Source organism: Papio anubis, chromosome 1 (assembly GCF_008728515.1).
Source record: "Papio anubis isolate 15944 chromosome 1, Panubis1.0, whole genome shotgun sequence".
NCBI lineage: Eukaryota > Metazoa > Chordata > Mammalia > Primates > Cercopithecidae > Papio > Papio anubis.
Window position 1 is genome coordinate 143998129 of NC_044976.1, and position 21814 is coordinate 144019942.

The 21814-nt window shown below is 34.4% G+C and overlaps 1 protein-coding gene across 2 annotated transcripts in view; it reads right to left on the reverse strand.

Annotated features, from left to right (window-relative positions):
* Nucleotides 1-21814, reverse strand: part of SPATA17 (spermatogenesis associated 17) — a 228590-nt gene that overhangs the window by 17171 nt on the left and 189605 nt on the right. The window lies entirely within an intron of this gene.

A 21814-nucleotide genomic window follows, 5' to 3' on the forward strand; every position in this document is an offset into this window, starting at 1 on the left:
GGGTGAGCAGCAGGCACCAGGCACAAGGTATGACACTATACTGAAAATTAAGTGAAAGTATTCATACTGAATGGTGAGAACATCATCCTACTCACCACCTCAATTACCAATTCCCAGAATAGTTGCCCACCTGGCAAGAGATTAGAGAATTTTTTGTTGGAAAAACTGAATGGCCATAGGTAGTGACCCATCCGCAGAAAGTCACTTCTACAGTGAAAACCACCAGTCAACCTGGCTCAGTCAGGACAAGGAATTCAACTAACATTTCTGTGCCTTATTTTAAAGTATGAATAAAACAGCAAAAGATCAACAGATGTCTGAGGAAAGCATCTAACATAAAAGAGAGAGAGAGATAAGTAAACAAACAAAAAACCAATTTAGATGAAGTTGAGATGATGCAAAAAGCAGAATAAAGCATCACTAAAATCTAAAATAAACTTTCTGAGAGACATCAGAAAGGATATTGCATCCATTAAACAAGTACAAGCTGCTATTTTAAAAAGAGAAAAGCTTTAGTGAAGTAAAAATATGAGAGCAGAAAACATAAGTTGACAGAAAAACTGGAATTTAATCCCAAAGAACTCTTCTAGAAAGTAAAACAAAAAGACAATAAAATGGAAATAGGAGATATAAAATTCAAAAAGAAGTTGAAGAGCAATTAGAGAATTTGATTTCTGACTATAGGAGCTCCAGTAAAAAGGATCTGAGAAAACAAAGAAAAAAGAATTAGTAAAGAAATAATGCAAAGAAAATTTTTCGTAAAGCAGAATGACAGATAACAATGGCTTAAAACTTTTAACATACAATTACACATCAAAACAATTTATCAATTACGTGTAGGATGAAATTTTCAGACAGAAAGATTATATTGAAAGATTTTTACAGGGTGTGGAGAAACTTCAACAAGAGATGTGAAGAAAATTAAGCAAAGGGAGAAAAAGTTAAGTAATAACTCCACGGAATATAAAAAGTTACACAGAAGAAACATCATCATGGAACACTTATTGGTTTAATAAGAAACAATCTTTACATAGTAAAAAAAAGTAAGAGCTGAATATTTGCTTACTCAAGACATATATTCTAAGAAAACATGGAGATGATAGCATAAGAGAGCTAAATCCTCATCTACCATAGTTGAAGGTCAATGCCTAACATAGAAATTGATAAATCAAGAGATAGCCTATTATTTGGAAGGTCAAAGAGCTGAAAGTGGTGGCCTCTGAAAAGGAGGACTGACATGTAGGGAAAGAGTGAGTTAGCAGTCTGCCACTTTTCATTACAAATCTTTGAACATATTTCTGTTCATGCATGTTTTTAACTTTTATATCAATAAAGTAAAAAATAAGTGCACCAAATATTTACTGTTCTTAGAATTATATTTCCTTTCTACTTGGACACTTATTTATCAACTGTATTCCTCTTGGTAATTTATATCCTTTTTTGTTTTTTTTTTTTTTTTGAGACAGGGTCTCACTCTGTTGCACAGGCTGGAGAGCAGTAGTATGATCGATCAAGGCTTACTGCAGCCTCAACTTCCCATGCTCAAACAATTCTCCCACTTCAGCCTCCACATAGCTAGGACTATAGGTGTGTGCCACCATGCCCAACCAATTTTTTAATTTTTTGTAGTGATGGGGTCTCACTGTGTTGCCCAAGCTGGTCTTGAATTGCTGGGTTCAAGCGATCTGCTTGCCTCTGCCTCCCAATGTGCTGGAATTACTGGCATGAACCACCACATTTGGCCTGATGTCCTATTTTAAAGTCATTTATACAAAATATGTAGTTACATTTATCTTACATACCTAGATGTGTGGTTTCTCTTATGTTATTAATTATTACTCACATCTGAACATTTTTACATTTCCCATAAGCAAGTCTAGATATTAAAAGATGTTAGAATGCAGATAAGATAGCCAACAGAAATTAGTATACTTTAGAATACTAACCCCCTCTACAAGCTTTGGGAAAATTATGTACACATTTACTAATCTATGCACAATATTTAATGTCTATATTTCAACCAAAATTATTCTAAAAGCTCTATTTTCTGAACCAGTGTCCTTTCCCCCAACTAAATCAAATTAAGAAAGCAATGTGAATTTCCTCACAAACTATTTCATACTTGGATGCCCTTGAACTTTACTGAATCTGAAATAAAAGACATGTGTATGTAAGCTTTGTTTTTCAAACCTAAGGAATGTCTATTTGCTATTACTATTCAAAGCACACATAAATATAGCTAATTTATTTACATTTTATAAATGAAAGTCAACTGCAAGAATATTGATTTAATACATACAAAAAATTAGTCTTAATATTTAATACATTATTTCATTATCATCTTTGAACAATATCAAAATTAAAGATTGAGAGGATAGAATAGAACAATTTAAATGATTGTTGCCTCCTTAAAACTCTGTGATAGACATAGTCACACAATTCAGTAGAAAAATAATTTCTTGAATAAAGTAAAATTCAACTGTGTATGTATTGTCTTGACTTATACTACTTTTGTTCTGCAAATAAGAATTTATCAGAAATAAAATAATGAGCAAGTATATTTTTGCTGACCAATGTATAATAACTGCTAATTAGTTGATATTGCTTTTTAAATTGCACTTGTAAAACTAAATAATTAATGCTATATTCTTAGTAAATGAATTACATGTAAGTTGCTACACTTCAGCAACTTTGACCTGTTAAGTAAATTAACCACTCTTATAATGTTGCTTACACTATTACCTTATTTAATAAAACTCTTTTTATAAAAACATAAAAGTAATTCAATAAAAGAATAAATAAATCAGGTACAAAGTAGCAAGTATATATAACATGAAGTTCTGATGTGGACAGGCAAAAATAGTTTACTAGAGCATTAACATGTTCTTCTATCCATTAGCAGCTTGAAGATAAACATGACTTACTAGTAGGAAACGTCTTTCAATTAACTTTGATAGGTTAAAAGGGCTTGAAAGGAATCAAAATCCCCCACAGGTAATTCATAGCATCTTTATTAACAAAAAAGAGGTAGAATGTTCTCGACTTTATCTAATTTTACTAAGTAAAATTTTGACAAATATATATTCACTTAAGAAAGGAAAAGACATGTAAGAGTTGTTTCATATTGAAATCGCATTGAAATTCTACTTTATCATGAACATATTAACATGCTAGACTGAAATAATTATGAGTTGTAGATTTCTTTTATGAAAACATTCTTTAGCAATGTAGGTTATGATATTAATCCATAATGCTTTACGTATCCCTTATGTTGACATATTTTTACCCAATATAAATTACAATATAGGTGTTAACTACCATTAGTAATACATCTAGAATCCCATTAGTTTCCAAGAGCTTGGATATTAATGGTGAAGTATTTCAATTAGTTTTGTCTGCTCTCCAACTATATGGGTAGGGCCTATCCAAATTTTCAAAACTGTTAATCTGTTAATGTGATTTAGTATATATTACCTCACAATGTTCCATTAAGTTCTTTTCTATCATACAGGCTAGTTAATTGGCCTAGCAGAAGAATTTCCTCTTCCAAGAAATCTTATATTAATGTTTAGACCCCTAAGAACACTCTTCCATTTTTAATAAGTACATGGCAGAACTGGCAGAGGAGAGTGGGGGAAAATTGTAAACAACTATTACTAATGTCTATGTGCTTATGGGTAGAACTCAAAAAGTGATCAAATAATTATCTCCATCAGAGGATCTGGTTAATTATACCAGCAGGTCTTTTGATGCTTTACAATGGAAGATAATTCTTAGTCTAAGTAAACTGCTCTGGAACTTCTCCTTACTTTCTTTTGACCCCACCATAAGCATTAAAATTGAATTTCTTTTAGGGAACTTTTTTTTAAGAGAAATTTTAATATCTTCAAGAAAGTTCAGGATAATGAATGAAAAACATAAAATTGCTGAGCTGCAGAAACCAAGCAGTAGGCTGGGTTTTATACAGGTCAACCAACCCATTCTCACAGAGACTCACTGCATGCAGGGTCTCTGTGCCACACAGAAAGAGCTGTAAAGGCAGTACCAGTGAGAACTATAATTTTCCATCTCTTCCATCAATTATTAGTGTTGGAGAAGTAGGAAATGGGGCAAGTGAGTTGGGCTGCCTTCCACCTGGAGCCTAGAAAGAGGCTTCGATCCAAAGAGACAGAAGGGCTAAAACCACAGGCCTTCTATGTTGGCAAATAGTGAATGCATCTAGTGCTCTTAAAATAGGAGAGGGATAAGAGGGAAAAAATTACACAGGCCTATGGAAGAAAAATAGGCCCACATGTTAAAAGACATGGATAAAAATCAGGCACTGAAAGTCATCCTCTGCAGGAACCTAAAGAAAAGTTAAGTGTTAGAGAATATTTGCCAGCTTCAACCAACTTATGAAAACAGAGTCAAAGACTAAAGAATAAAAGAGGCTAAAGTAAGAGGACCACATACCCATAGAAACAATCAGGTCAGAGATATTAGGCAAAAAGAGAAAATAAGCTAAGATTACAATAGAAAAATTAAAATTCATTATGGAGGTAATAATTGGCTATTTCAAATTGAATTAGTGATGAAGCTCACACTTTAGAATAAAAAAAAAATTCAAAAGCACAGCCTCCCCCCATCCACACATACACACAAATCAAAGAATTATTCTTATCTCAGATATTTAATTTGTAATACTAATTGACAGATAATCATGACTTAGTAACTATTAAGAGAAAAAGGTCACGAACCTGGTATTCTAGACATACTCTAGTTGTCACTTACATATGAAAGCAACAGAAAGGCATTCCTAGATTTTGTATTAATGGGGATTAGCTGATTTCTGCAACTGTCAGAAAGCCCAGGTTAACAGTGACTTAAGAAGAAAGAAGTTTACTCAAAATTCCAGAGTTAATGTGATACTTTATAGTGTAAGGTCCCCAGGATTCTTCTATGTTACGGCTTTACCTTTTGTGGCCTGCAGGATTGCACCATGATTGAAGATGTCAGTCCATCTGCAGCTCTCAAATCCCCCATTCCAGACAGCCATAAGGAGGAAAGAAGGATACTCATTTTTTTAAAACACACTAGGAGGAGGAAGTCCATCTTGGGACTCGAGTCCCACGAGTTTTGGTGAATGTGCCAAAATCATAAAGTCTTCATCATTCTTTTACCTGGGCCACTCCTCAGAATTATTTATGCAGTTGGCAATCCTGTAACATCTCCCCAGTATATATCACTTAGTCCTATGATGTGCCTAGTCTCCCTCTGGGCAGAGAAGGCTTGCTTCCTGCTTCCTGTAAAAGTTGTAAATTTCCTATACTTGGGAATTTTGCCTATGGTATACTTGCATATGCAGGTCTCCCTGACTCTCTGCATCCCTATGTGGGATTTGAGGCTCAGGGAACTGGCACCACTATGCTAAAACTTCGATTGCTTTTGCTGTGAGGGATACAATCTCTGACCTAGGAAGCTTCTGTCTTCTACCAGTATCTCTGGAACTGCAGCAGACTAATGTACTAGCTTGAATAGTCCTTTTGGCGAGAGTACTGCTTTTAGCTGGCCTCCACACCATCGGACTTACTGACATAGGGAAAATTCCTGATAAATACTTCTTAGAAGCTGGATCCACACTTTGTACTTATATTCCATTTTCCAGCACTTAGTCACAGGGCTATACGCAATGTTAAAAAATGGCTGATAAATGTAGTTTTAATTTCAGCATGCATGTACACACTATAAATCAAAGGTTCTATTATATAGAAAAGGGATTAGAAAACTACAGCTTTCAGGCCAAAGCCAGCCCACTGCCTAACTTGTTTATAAAGTTTTATTAAAACGTAGTCATGCCCACTTATTTATGTATTATCTATGACTGCTTTTGTGCTACAGTGGCAGAATTGAGTAGTGGTAACATAAACCTGTAGCCATCAAAACTTAAAATAATTACTCTCTGGCCATGAAAAAAAAAAAAGTTGGCCAGGCGGGTGGCTCATGCCTGTAATCCCAGCACTTTGGGAGGCAGAGGTGGGAGGATCATGAGGTCAGGAGATCGAGACCATCTTGGCTAACACAGTGAAACCCCATCTCTACTAAAACTCCAAAAAATTATCTGGGCGTGGGTGGCGAGAGCCAGTAGTCCCAGCTACTCGGGGAGGCTGAGGCAGGAGAATGGCGTGAACCCAGGAGGCGGAGCTTGCAGTGAGCCGAGATTACACCACTGCACTCCAGCCTGGGCGACAGAGCAAGACTCTATCTCAAAAAAAAAAAAAAAAAAAAAGTTTGCTGACCCCTGGTTCAGAGAAAGGGAAAAACTGATACTGAGCGACAATGAACTCTCTGCCATAGACATATAAGGTCTCAAAAAACGTACTGTCCACACCCTTCTTTAAATAAAGCCTCATGATATATTCCATGCATCAAAAAAATTCTTTTTTTTTTTTTTTTTTTTTTTGTAGAGATGGGGGTTCTTGCTGTCTTGTCCAGGCTGGTCTTGAACTCCTGGACTCAAAGGATCCTCCCACCTCAGTCTCTCAAAGTGCTGAGATTACAGGCATGAGCCACCATGCTTGGACAAAATGATTCATTTTAATGTTTCAGGAAGAAGAATCAGTAATATTGGTATCAATAATAACAACATGGTATCAAAACTCAGTAAGGCTGCAGAAGATATGAACAATATTAGCACACCTCAGGAAATGGATGAATGTAGAACATTGTACCCAACAACTGTATTCTTTTTAATATACTTGAAACATTTACCAGAATTGACCAGATCCTGGGACACAAAGCATTTCTCAAAACATTTCAGTAGATTAAAATCACAGGCTCTGTTATTTGAACATGGAGGACATAAATTAGTACATTAATAAAAATATAACTGGGAAATCTCCAAATGTTTTATAATTCAGGAATATACTTCTAAACAAGATATGAGTCAATATAGAAAAAAAACAGAAAACATTTTGAAATTTATGATAAAACTTGTGGGATGTCACTAAGTACATGTTCTGAGGGAAATTTATAGCCTTATATACATAGATTAAAAATAAAGGGTGAAAATGAATCATTGAAGTATCTATTTTAAGAAGTAACAGAAAAATCAGCAAATTAAACCCCCAAAATTGAAGGAAGAAATAAAGATCAGATGTGAATAAAATAGGAAATGATCATTCCATGAAAAAATTACAAAGTCAAAATTCAGTTTTCTAGATTGATGAAATTTAAAAATCCTTAACAAAATTTATTAGAAACATTCATCAATATCTGTGAATAAAAAAGGTGACACCACTGCATATGCTATAGAATTAAATATTAATATATAATACAATGGATTATGAGTAGTTTTTTGCCAATAAATTTGAAAATTTAGTTGAATAGGTCAAATGAATATAATACAACAAATAAAATAAGAAATAAAAATCTGAATTGTCCTTTATGCATTAAAAGAACTGAATTAATAAATAAAAAGAATACCCCACAACCCAACAGGCTCACTAGTGAGTTCTTCCAAATGTTTAAGGAAAGAACAATGTTACACAAACTCTTCCAAAAATTGAAAAAGAGGGAATACTACCCAAATTGTTTTATGAGTTCAGCATAATCTTGATACTAAAACTTGACAAGGACTGTATACGAAAGGAAAACTGAGACCAATCTATCTTATGAAAATAGATATAAAAAATAATAAAGTATTAGCAAATTGAATGCAGGCATATGTAAAAATAAAAGTTTCTCATTAAGTAGAGTTCATTCTAGGAAGAGAAGTTTGGGCAATTTTTAAAAGTGTAGTTCACTATAATATAATAAAAAAGTAATCACATGATCACCTCGTAGATGCAAAAGAATTTGATAAAGTTTAATACCTACTTATGATTTTAAAAATAATAATCTGCTACCAAAACAAAAACATAGGAACCATCTTTAACATGATAAAGTATAATAAAACATTATGCTTAATTGAAAAATAAATTAGAAATAATTGAAAATGGAAGAAATAAAACTTTTCAGTTTATAATATACATATTATATGGATATATGTATTTATCACATACATAATATGTATATGACAAATTATGTATACCAGATTTAATTTAATATGTAGGAAAGTATGGCAAAATACATTGGTTGAAACTAGGTGGTGAGTGCATAACATATGTATTACTCATAACATGATCTTGAACTCCTGGACTCAAAGGATTCTCCCATCTCTATCCTCTCAAAGTGCTGAGGTTACAGGCATGAGCCACCGTGCTTGGACAAAATGATTCATTTTAGTGTTTCAGGAAGAAGAATCAGTAATATTGGTATCAATAATATCAACATGATATCAAAACTCAGTAAGGCTGCAGAAGATATGAACAATATTAGCAAACCTTGGGAAATGGATGAATGCAGAATACTGTGACCAAAAACTGTATTCTGAATAATATATACGTCATGCAACCACCATCTAGTTTTAACCCATATATTTTGTCACACTTTTCTACATATTAAAAATGTTTTGTAATTCAAAATGTTATATGATATTTAGCAAGAAAATGAATAAAATTTATCAAATATTGATAAAACTCTTCTCAGAGGTGTATTTATTACTACAAATGTTTTCATCCCTATTGTTTCAGTCCCTATTGATGTCCAAACATTTCTTTATCCTTGAAAATAATTTAATGTTTGACTAAAAAATAAATGTAAGTAACTAGAAATTTCAGAAACTTTATATCACACCTTACTTCATTTCTGCATATTGTTTAGTAGATGCTTCATGGTAAATATCACAGTTAAGTGCAAAGTTTTACCACTTAAACATATATATAAGTATTCTACTGTAAGAATCATGAAAACCAAAATAAATTTGTTAATTCACCAAATTTAAAGTAACATATTTTTTATTTTCTGAATATTTGTTCATATATGCACGATAGGTACATGTCTATATATATATCATTATGTAAGTATATATGCACATGTTTCCTCAATTTCTAAAGCAGAGCTTAATTATTGTTACTATTATTATTATTTTATTTATTTATTTTTTTGAGACAGGGTCTCACTGTGTCACTCAGGCTGGAGGGCAATGATGCAATCACAGCTCACTGACACCTTAACCTTCTGGGCTCAAGCAATCCTCCTGCCTAAGCCTTCCAAATAGCTGGGACTCCAGGTGCACCCCACCACACTCAGCTAATTTTTGTATTTTTGTAGAGACGGGGTTTTGTCATGTTGCCCAAGCCTGGCCTCTAACTCCTGAGCTCAACTGATCTGCCCTCCTCAGCCTCCCAAAGTGCTGGGATTACAGGCATGAGCCAGGCATCTTCCAAGTATCTGCAAAGAATTTATAAAATCTTAGAAGCTGACCTACACTAGGAGAAAGTAAGTTTAAAGCGCTAGTTGAGATAGTGTAGTGTAATGGTTAATAGGCCAGAGAGCAGTGATGAACTTTCTTTATTCAGCTTTTAATCTATACAGAGGAATGATAATATCAATATCCTAGGTTAGTTAGTTCTGAGGCTTAAAAGTGACAATGCAGCAAAAGCTCTGTCTCAATATGTGTCAGTTTACTAGGAATAATTTTAACTCTGGGATAATTTATAAATAAAAAGGAAAGGATTGAAATGTGTAGAAACTGTTGCTTATGCAGCCTGACTCCAAAGGAAACAGCAATAGCAAATACATCTAAAAGTCTTTTGCTTATCATTTTCAAGGACATTATCTATACAAATGGAATTAAACACCTTTGTTTTATCTAGCTGTCTTACACATGGAGACATTACTGTGCACACAGTGGGTGTCCAATAGTTATTAACTCTTAATAACATTAATAACAAAATGTACTAATAATTGTATAGAAATTGCAGTCATGTCTGCAAAATGACTGATTCCTTTTTTTTCCAATAAGATTAAACCTTTAAACAAGATTTTCCAAGTCGCACTTCAGGTTTATTGCAGAGTAACTTCACTGGAAATCTATATATAAACTTTAGGTCCTAATGCCTCAAAATGTTTGGCTCAGTGCAAAATGTGGACATCATAAAATGATGTTGATTGATAAATGGGAGGTATCAGTATTGTCCCCTCAAACTAAGCTAACATCTATATATTAATTTCATAAAAACTCTTAGTGGAATTTTAGTCACCTAACCACCAACTGTGGTTCTCCTATGTTGTATTACACATACATTTAAGAAAAATAATGATATATATGGATATGCTTTATTGCTACCTTTAGCAAGATTGAAATAGTGTATCAAATTTTATTTTGGTGGTGGTTTTATTAGCTTTCTACCACTTGATCAGCTGATATCACTAATAATAAATATTTTTTATAAACTAGAGTTTGCAAGTCCTGTCCCGAGACTGTAATATTTCAAAAAACAGTCTAAGCTTTAGGGAAAAAACCAATTACAGAAATAGCATTAAAAATGCCAAGCACCGGGCAGAAGCAATTCTGGATCAGTTTAAAAAAGTGATTGATGAAACTCTAATCCAAGCTGAAGGAACAGTTTCACGACAAGCTGTGACCATTCCACACACTTCATTAGCTGCCATAATTAGCCTGGTGTTTCAATTTGTTAGAACTGGTGGGGACAATTTTCCTCAGAATGCAAACATCAAAAAACAGGGTCCCTCAGACTTCAGAAGAGGCTGATGAGAGGCTTTTCTAGTCTCTGTTAACTAAAAGATTAATTATTGCTGATGGGAGGCTGTGCTGTGATTGTCACTCTGTCTATGTGCATTACTTTTAGCATTAGAAGAAAGATATGGTTGACACTGCACTACTCAATCAAGCAGCTTCACATTAGAGCCCAAAGTCGCTTTTAATATCCAGGGTATTTTTGATTGATTTTTCTTCCTGTTTCTAGGTCCAAGAGTCACACCTATTTATTTATATTAGAATTTTTAAATAGACTCTAAAATACTGAGAGGCTTGGTTAATGTACTTTGCCCCAAGTTAGAGCTTTCTTCTTACTTTAGATCAGTGAAACAGTGATTTCACATATTTCTATGATTGCATAATGATTTCTCTCAACTATGTGTATAAACCTTCTAAGACGATCAATGTTTGAACTAACCTAGAAAGCTACATCAATTTTTACCTATATTTAGAAATATAGAACTATAATCTTATCTCTTGATTAAGGGAATGTTCTCTGACCTTTTTCACAACCCAAATTTATGAAATCTAATCAAAAGGGATGCGAGGAAGGGACTCCTACTTAATTTCCTTAGAACAAAAGTGACTTCTTCTTGTCTTTGGGTCACAGGCAAAACTAATCCAAAATAGATAGCATGTATCTATAACAATTTCATTTAAAATGTCACCAATGCCTTAATTTTTAATCCACTTGGATGCACTATTATTTTCATTAAAATATTTTTAAAAGAAAAATTTTCACTGTATATATCTTTATGTATCATTTCTTTAATGGACCTATAATAAGAGAACTGGAAAGTAATTTGGTGAGATGTAGAAAACGCAGACATAGCTGAAGAAACTGGTGGTATTTTCAAGTTCTTTACAACACTAGAGTGCCAGTCTTAAAGTGAAAAAACATAACATCAGAGAAAAATGCTTGACTAAATTTCCAGAGGGAAATTTTCCACAGATTCTGCTAAAATCAAGTCCCTTCTATCCCCCCAAATTGGGCAAATATATCATTTAGAGCAGTGCTGTCTAATAGAAAAAGAATGTGGGGGCCGGGCACGGTGGCTCACACCTGTAATCTCAGCGCTTTGGGAGGCCGAGGCGGGCGGACCACAAGGTCAGGAGATCATCCTGGCTAATACGGTGAAATCCCGTCTCTACTATTAAAAAAACCCCAAAAAAACAAAAAAACAACAAAAAAAAACTAGCTGGGCGTGGTGGCGTGCGCCTGTAGTCCCAGCTGCTCGGGAGGCTGAGGCAGGAGAATGGCGTGAACCCGGGAGGCGGAGCTTGCAGTGCCGCGAGATCGTGTCGCTGCACTGCAGCCTGGGCGACAGAGGAGACTCCGTCTCAAAAAAATAAAAATAGAAATACAATGTGGGCCACACATGAAATTTATTTTTCTAGTAGCCACATTAAAAATAGTAACAAGAAACAGAGAATATTAATTGTACGCTAATAAAATATTTTAACCCAAGACATCTATAATATTAGGGTAACATGTCACTAATATAAAAATATTAATGGCCGGGCACGGTGGCTCACGCCTGTAATCCCAGCACTTTGGGAGGCCAAGAAGGGCGGATCACAAGGTCAAGAGATCGAGACCATTCTGGCTAACACGGTGAAACCCCCAACTCTACTAAAATACAAAAAAAATTAGCCGGACGTGGTGGCGGGTGCCTGTAGTCCCAGCTACTCAGGAGGCTGAGGCAGGAGAATGGCGTGAACCCGGGAGACGGAGCTTGCAGTGAGCCAAGATCACGCCACTGCACTCCAGCCTGGGCAACAGAGCCAGACTCCGTCTCAAAAAATAATAATAATAATAATAATATGTGCCTTTTTAACTAAGGCTTCAAAATCCAATGTGTATTTTACATTTACAACACATCTCAATTCAGAGAACTCAATGTTTCAAGTGCTCAATAGCTTTATGACTATTATACCCGACCACACAGAATGTGTTTAGAGAATGTGGAGCTTTCTTTCTCAGGGAGCAGCTGTCTGCTGTTTAGTAAGCAGAGCAATTCTGGAATTCTACGGAGTTACATACTTAACAAATAGGACAAAGGGAAATAAAAGCATTTCTTTCTTAATAAATGTGCCCTCTGAAGAAATGCATACAGATTATAAGCACCACCAAAATCAGTGAGGATAATGTAAGACTTAAGAAATAAACAGGCCCAAAAGGAAAAATGCAGATGGTAAAGGACCATGCACACCACTGAGACTGAGAATAGCTACACACAGGGCCAGAAAGATAGCGCCAATTCCCAGGGCAAAGCTGTATGGTTAAAAAAAGACCATTTTCCTTAACTTTCATCAGAGTGCAAAATTCATCCAACATGCACCAGTATGGTTATATTGGTTTCCAAATGGAAATGCTTTCACTATTTTCAAATCTGTTAGTAAACAGCTGTTAACTCAAGCACCAGCCCCAAGTTCCCCCACAGTGGAGCAATTAAAGAGTTAATACGTATCCCTGCAGGAAACCCCAGTATTGGTGTCCATTCTGATTGTTTAGTACTTTTGTATTATATTTAGCAAATATTTTAAATATGACTTGTGCCTATAATACATACACAACTAGCTGGGCATACTGACCGCAGTTAATTATCTAGTAAATCTGTGGCTAATTTAGCCACATTACTGTTTTTAATCTCATCAATTTGCTTCTTCCCCAAATCTTAAGAAACATACTGAGAACCAAAATATCTAGATTTAGTAGCTCAAAACATTCATGCAGAAGACATATAGAAACTAGTCACATTTGAGTCTGCCAAGCCATTTGTTATCCAAAAAATATTACAGGGATTATTTCTATTTGGGTATTGCACTGTTGGGAAGGCTTTACTCCCACAATTCTACATCTCTACTTTTTAATCTTTAATTTTTTTAAACAGTGGAACATACACCCAAAATAACTCTTGTGGTTCATACATAATTTTCAAAATTATTGTTGAATCATTCATCTTAGTATTCTTAAATACAGAGAGAGAATCTCGAGACTTAAATTATAAAATAGTAAAATAACTTTTTGAGTAGTAAAAATTGCACCATTAAAAACAAAATAAATACAGCTGGAGCACTTCTGTCCTTTGTGAAAATACTTAAGAGACCATAACTCTTTGTCACAAAATATGGGTGGAGCTGAGAAGGCTGGAAATTAACCCAAATTTTTATTTGCTCCATCCAAAGACCTTTGCTTGGAAACATCTCATAATACAAACAAGAGAAGCCATAGGCCACCAGGGAGAAATCATGTAGCATGAAAATAAATGCTAGAGTTGATTTGTCGCTTGGAAGAGAAGAATACAATAGACACAGTACTTCTTTTTCTTCCAAATAGTTGATGTTTTGTAGCATATCATAGAGTAAATGACAGAGTTAACATTTCCCTTCAGCATGCCCCGGAATCCGGAATGTATCTGAGAGCAAACAACTCACAGCTTTGGTCTGTTTCTGCTGACATCATGATAGATAAATTCTTATTTTGTGAGCTCCTTTGGAAACTATATAGGCTGTTTTCTTATTTTCAAAATGATTAAAAGTTATTTTGTTGAGCACAACTTCAGTTGGAAGAAAAATCTTGAAACTTTATATCCAAGTAGAGTATCTGCAACCTTGCAAACACATTTAGTTTTGCTGTTTGGTGAAAAAAGTTTCACATGCCATTTTGACCATTTTATAACTGCCCGACAGAGTCTTCCTGCTCACTGCACAAAGATCACAGCATTGCAGTAAAGAGAGTTTAATTCCCGCAAGACCGGCCATGAGAAATGGGAGACAGAGTTAGCGCTCAACCTCCTGGAAGGTTCCTAGGTTAGGTGTTTTTCCAAGGTAGTTTGGGGGTGGCTCGGCAATGGGTGCCTGCTGCTGATTAGGTGAGGAGTACAATCATAGGGGTGTAGGAAATGATCCTCCAGTGAGCTGAATCGCTTTGGGTGGGGAAATAGGAGAGGCTGGAACCATTGGTCACTGGGTCCAGGTGGAGTCATGGGTTGTCAGACATGCAAAAACTTGAAAAGATATCTCAAAATGCCAGTCATAGCTTCTACAATAGTGATATTACCTACAGGGGTAATTGGAGAAGTTGCATATTTGTGACCTCTGGAATAATGGTTGGCAATCATTTATGCCTAGACCTTAACAGAATTCAGGCTCCTCTCCTGCTCCTAGCCTGGTAGTCTTTCATTAGCTTTACAAAGGCAGTTGAGTTTTGGAGAAGGTCTATTATCATTTATCAGGACAACATGATAAGAAGAGTTCATCCATGGATTGACTTACTTAGAAAATGTTATTGTTATTCAATGCACTGCGGTTATTCAATGCACTAGGGTCACATTATACATGGTGCTACAAATTCACAAATTCTTTTGAACAAACTCTTATTCCAGAAAATAAGATTAGAGAAAGATAAATATGCCAACTAATTCTGGAGAAAGTCCTTTGTAGGCTAAAGTGTAAAATGAAAATTTGTTAATTTCCATATAAGCAGAAATATCTGAACATCCTATTGAAACTAACTTCAACTTCAAGGTTCCTAAAATGATACATGGATTCATAACTTTCAGCTGTTACAGACTACATCAACAATGCAGACCCCAAAACACATAAATGCAATGACTTAAGTACAAAGGAAATGAAATGACATGAGTTCAACCAAGAGGTTTCTTGGAAAACTCATACAGTCACATGCTCCTTAACAACAGGGATATATTCTGAGAAATTTGTCACTAGGCAATTTACTCATTATGTGAACATCATAGAGTACACTTTCACAAAGCTAGATGGTATAGCCTACTACATACCTAGGCTATATGGTGTAGCCTATTTTTCCTAAGCTGTATACTTATATGGCATGCTACTGTACTGAATACTGTAGGTAACTGTAACACTATGATAAGTATTTATGTATCTAAACATATCTAAACATATAAAAGATACTTTAAAAACACAGCGTGAAAGACAAAAAGTGGTACGCTTGTATAGGACACTTACTATGAATGGAGCTTACAGGACTAGTAGTTGCTCTGAGTGAGTGGTGAGTGAATGTGAAGGCCTAGCACATTACCATAGACTTTATATATAAACACTGTACACTTAGATTACACTAAATTTATAAAAATATTTATCTTTCTTTAATATTATAATAAACTAACCTTACCTTGCTATAACTTTTTTACTTTATACACTTTTGGATTTTTTAAATTTTTCACTCTTTTCTAGTAACACTTAGCTTAAAACATGAACACACTATACAGCTGTACAAAAACATTTTTCCTTTATATCCTTATTCTATAAGCTTTTTTCCATTTTTTTTTAACTTTTTAAATTTTTTGTTAAAAATTAAGACACAAATACACACATTAGCCTAGGCCTACACAGGGTCAGAATCATCTATGTCACTGTCTTCCACCTCCATACCTTGTCCCACTAGAAGGTCTCCTGGGGCAATAACACACACGGAGCTGTCATCTCCTGAGATAATAATGCCTTCTTGATACTTCCTGAAAGACCTGCCTGATGCTGTTTTCAGTTAATTTTTTTTCTAAATAGAAGCAATACACTCTAAAATAACAATAAAAATTATGTTATAGCAAATATGTAACCCAATAACATAGTCATTTATTATCATTATCAAGTATTATGTATTGTACATAATCATATGTGCTATACTTTTATATGACTGGTAAAGCAATAGGTTTGTTTACACCAGCATCGCCCCAAATGTGTGAGTAATGCAATGTGGTATGACAACTCTATGTGATGTTTAAGCTTCTTTATAATCTTATGGGACTGCCCTTGTATTTGCAGTCTATTGTTGACTGAAACGTCATTATGTGGCATGTGACAATATTTCTTTCCTCTAGCCTCTGCTCTCTGATAAAGCAAGTTATTGGAGTTCTAATTCCATTTGACACTACATACCTAGGTAAATTATTATTTTTAACACTTGTTGCCATTAGAGCAAAAACACTGAAATCAAATTAATGTTAGCGATAAATGCATTGTTCTACAAAATGGCTACTACATTTCAACTATTTATTCAAGTAAACTATAGCAGTGTCTCATTAAATTTTACTTTTATATAATTTCATTTCTTTACTTGCAAAATATGAATTCTCTAAAAGGTCAGATGTCAAAAAGGTATCTAATTATTAATTTGACGTTTTTAAGATTATTTCTGAAGAAAAGAGCAGTTTCCTGAATTAAACCGAAAACCCACTTTGCCACTCTGTATATTAAATCAAACTCCCCATATAAAATAAATACAAGAAGTAATGTAGGCAAAAAGATTTCCAACAAAGGGAAATGAAGCCAAATGGTTAAGTGAAGGAAGGTAGTGACTTGACTTATACTAGTGATCTGGTGTGTCCACAGGCAAGCCTTGAACACAAAAGCCCAAGCCCATAGGCATGCACTTGTAATATCTGATTTATCTGACTTGCATCACTTTTATTAACGTTATCCCTCCTTAGAAAATATAGTTACAGTGTAGAGAATCATTTTTGCATGTAAGTTTCCATATGAGAGAGACGGTTCTTCGGTTACTTCTTCTCCAGTCAACGGCAACTTTCCTGAATGTCGGTGTGTGTTTGTACTTGTGCATGAAAAGACTAGCAAGCTCTATGGGACAAAGGCAGACAACATGTATAGCCGATATACTGTTTGCTAATGAGTTCTGAAGGTAACCAGCTTTTTGATTCGGATTTTTAAAAACCAAAACTAAGCATACTGTCATCTCTTATGAGGTCATGATACATAATGATATACAATAATAATGAAAATGATTATCTACAAAAATTTAAAATATATATTGAAAAAACAGGCAATTGAAAGTGTCTGTCTTTGCTTTGAAATAATAGACTTTTCTGAGGCAGTGTGTTATAAGTACTCAACAGCAGAAAGAAGCTTTCTTGAAAGTAAACTTCTTTTTATTTTTTTTTTCTTTGAGGTAGGGTCTCACTCTGTTACACAGTGTGAGAATGCAGTGGTACAATCCCAGCTCACTGCAGCCTCGATCTCACCAGGATCAGGTGATCCTCCCATGTCAGCCTCTCAAGTAGTTGGGATTACAGATGCCCACCACCACAGCCAGCTGATTTTCCTATTTTTTGTAGAGATAGAGTTTTGCAATGTTGCCCAGGCTGGTCTCAAACTCCTGGGCTCAAGTGGTCCACCCACCTCGACCTACAAAAGTGCTGGGATTACAGACATGAGCAACTGTGCCCAGCCAAAAGTAAACTTTATTTTTATATGAGAATGTCATAAAAAGTCAATCCTTAAAGCTACTATTGATTATTTTAATGCTACTAAGCCAAACTTTATATTAATACCATAGCTACATTCTGTGATGATTTTCATCATAGAACACCAAATGCTTAACATTTGATACCTGAAAGTCTCCCAATCTGACAAATTCATGCAACTTCAGATCCATTTTTATTGTCAGCCTTTATGTCAATTATAGATCAGTAAGATGAGAATTAGAAAGTTAAAGCATGTGAAATTTTATCAATCATGTTTTGGGATAAAAAGAAAATATGTTAGTTGTGAATATATCTAATATATTCTATCATTATTTTCTGGTATATTTTTAGAATTTTTACTGTACTTTGAATTTTAGGTAACATTAGCCATGAACATGGAAACTTACTTTATAAACTAAGCATACATTTTACATGTGGTATTTTGTACTTCTTTAATTATGCTATTAGAACTGGAAAGTAGATAAGGATGTTCAGATTAAATTGCTTCTACCCTTTGGACATTATTTATGTATATTAGATGTCAAAACTAAAATGACAGATGATTTCTAAATGCAATTAGCAAAACAATATCCACTGCCTCAAAAATCACAAAGAGAAAGTAAATGAAGCTTCAAATTAAAACAGGTCTAATTTCAAATTCTATTTATTTTTTTTAAAAGTACTATTTTCAAGAAAACGTTAACCTTTTTAAATGGTTTATAGGATTCAGTCATATGAATTTTTACTGAATATGCTGACAAATAAAATAGAAATAATTTTTAAAGGTAATACACATATGACACAAAAGTGAAGGAAACAAGTATATGGTAAATGCTGATTGTTCTTCATTACTGCCATAACAAATGTCATCCTGATCTATGGCTTTAGGTGGGTGAGCTGCAAAGAAATTTGGACAGACATACTTCCTGTCTTCTAATGGCAAATCATTAGATTCATACACAAGCAAATGCAGAAGAAATATATAATAAAAATAATTCAAACACTGAATAAATGCACAACAATTATATTTTGTTTACCATAAGAAAATGCATTTTTTTGAGTAGGCCTTTTTATATAGGGATTTGATCTTTTAAATACTAATTAAACTTGCTAGTCATACATAGCTTGAGCAAGATTCAGTTAGGAGAGGCATTCCTAAAGAAGGAGATGGGGAACCTGAGTATGCTTCCCTAGTATTTGGCATAATTTGACCAACTGTGTGGATGTAAGGAATTTAGAAGAGACCAGGTGTCAGGGAGGAGATGAAGAGTTCTATATTGAGCATATTAAGAGTGAACGTCTCCGGGATACGAAAAGAAAACAGCTGAAAGAGTAATACGGCAACATTCTTTTCTCTAATGCTGCTTACAGGCAAGTTACATGATTAAATGAAGAAGGTAGGGAAAGTAAGACATTTATAACACAACGGACAAATGACAATGCATTGCCAGTTAGACAGCATAATAACTACCATCTAATTTTCTCTTTAGAATCCATTTATTCTTCAAAGCCCTAGATCGTCATCAAAGGACCACATTTTCTAACTGAGGAATTACAGGAGAGGAAAACTCGATTTTATTAAATACTCCAATTGTTAGAAGCAAACCCTTTGCAAATAGCTCCTGGAATAGATTTAATAAGAAAGCAAGGTTAACATTTGTATCCTTAAAACCAATAATGTAAACTATTTTCACTGCTTTTATACCTTTATAACATTTAATTAATATTCTTAAAGTCACTTGCTGCCCAAGCTATCAAATTATCACTTCCTAGTCATTTGGTAATTCACATTTGTTAACCTTTTAACTTGTAAACAGATTTAATTTTTTCTCTAATAGTTTAACCTTACAACAGTCACCTAAAAAGTAACTTGTAAATTAATTCAGAGTTAATAACACCATTATCAATCTGGCACTTATATGACAGATGTTACAAACGGCAGCATTCTCTAATCAGCCTAGACGTATGGCTTCCAGGCTCTTCTAAGAATAAATATGAATGTGTAGCTAAATAATTCCATGAAGAATTTGTTAGGAGAAAATATATTGCATTTAGGCAGAATTTGGAAAATATTCAATTAAGTATATTAAAATAAAATGAATCTATGAAAATAATTTATTTGCACTGGAACACTTCCTTCAAGTGAATTCTTAAGCAGGAAGCCCAGGATTTGACACAGATGAATGGAGCCCTGTTTGAGTCGAGGAGATGTTCAGTACAGGGCTCCGGATGCTGATTGCTCGTTGGTGCACATTATGTAAAGTGACATGAAGTGATCAATTAATGCAAAATTTAAAAAAGAATTTGACTATCATTTTTATGGTATATATACTACTGGCTTCCTTTGCCTTTTTGCAGGAGGTTAAAAAAATATTAAGCACCAACTTGGGGATTTACCAAAAAAAATTTCCAAAGAGTTGTCTTGTTACATTCTGATATAAAATCGAATGGAAGATACAAAATGATATGAGATGAATCTATAAATTCACATCTGACTTGCAAATAAGCTTTCACATACTTGCCTTAGAAGTAATAAAAGTTGGATATTTTATAGATTTAAATATCAATATTTAATTTTTTTGAATAAATTTTATTGTGTATATTTGAATTTTACAATATTATTTTGTGGGATATATATAGATAGTAAAATGTTTACTATAGTGAGTAGATTAATATATCTCTCATCTGACAGTTACTTTATTTTTGTGACAAGAACAGCTAAAATCTACTTATTTAAGAACACTCCCTAATATAATTTTATTAACTTTAACCCTAATGTTGTACATTGGCTCGCTGGACTTGCATCCTATATACCTGCTATTTTGTATCTTTTGATCTACATTTCTCCATTCCCTCTTGCCACCTCAACCCCTTCCCCATGCCAATGGTAATCATTTTCTTTCATGCTCTATCTCTGTGTATTTGAGTTCATTTTAAAATATATCTATTTTTTTCACATTAGTGAGTAAATGCAGTATTTTCTTTTCTTCTTTCTTCCTTTTATTTGAGATGGAGTCTCGTTCTGTCACCCAGGCTGGAGTGCAATGGTGCAATCTTGGCTTACTGCAACTTTCACCTGCTGGGTCCAAGTGATTCTCCTGTCTCAGCCTCCCGAGTAGCTGGGATTACAGGTGTGGGCCACCATGCCTGGCTAATTTTTGTATTTTTAGTAGAGATGGGGTTTCACCATTTTGGCCAGGCTGGTCTTGAGCTCCTGACCTCAGATGATCCAACCTCCTTGGCCTCCCAAAGCACTGGGATTACAGGCGTGAGCCACCATGCCTGGCCGAATGCAGTATTTTCTTTCTGTGTCTGGCTTAGCATGCCCTTCAGGTTCATCTATGTGTGGTAAATGGCAGGATCTTTTTCTTTTTTGAAACTTTTTAAAATAATAATACATATCACACATTTTCTTTATCCATTCATCCTTCGGTGAACATTTAGGTTGTTTCCATATCTTGGCTGTTGTGAATAATACTGCAATGAATGTGGAAATGCCCCTTTACAATGGGGTAAATTCTTTTCCTTTGAGTATATACACAGAAGAGAGATTGCTGGATTATACGGTAGTTCTATTTTCAGTTTACTCAGGAATCTCTGTATTGTTTTCCATAATAGCTGTTCCAATCGACATTCTATCAACAGTGTACTAGGGTTCCATTTTCTCTACACCCTCACCAACATTTGTTATCTCTTATCTTTTTGATATCAGCCATCCTTACAGATGTGAGGTGATATTTCAGTGATTTTAATTTGCATTTTACTGATGATTAGTAATACTGAGCATCTTTTAATGTACCTGTTGAAATTTTTATATCTTCTTTAGAGAAATGTCTGTTCATGTTCTTTGCCCACTTTTTATTTTTCTTGCTGTTGGATTATAAATGTTCTTTATAAAATTTGAATACTAACCCTTATCAGATAAGTGGTT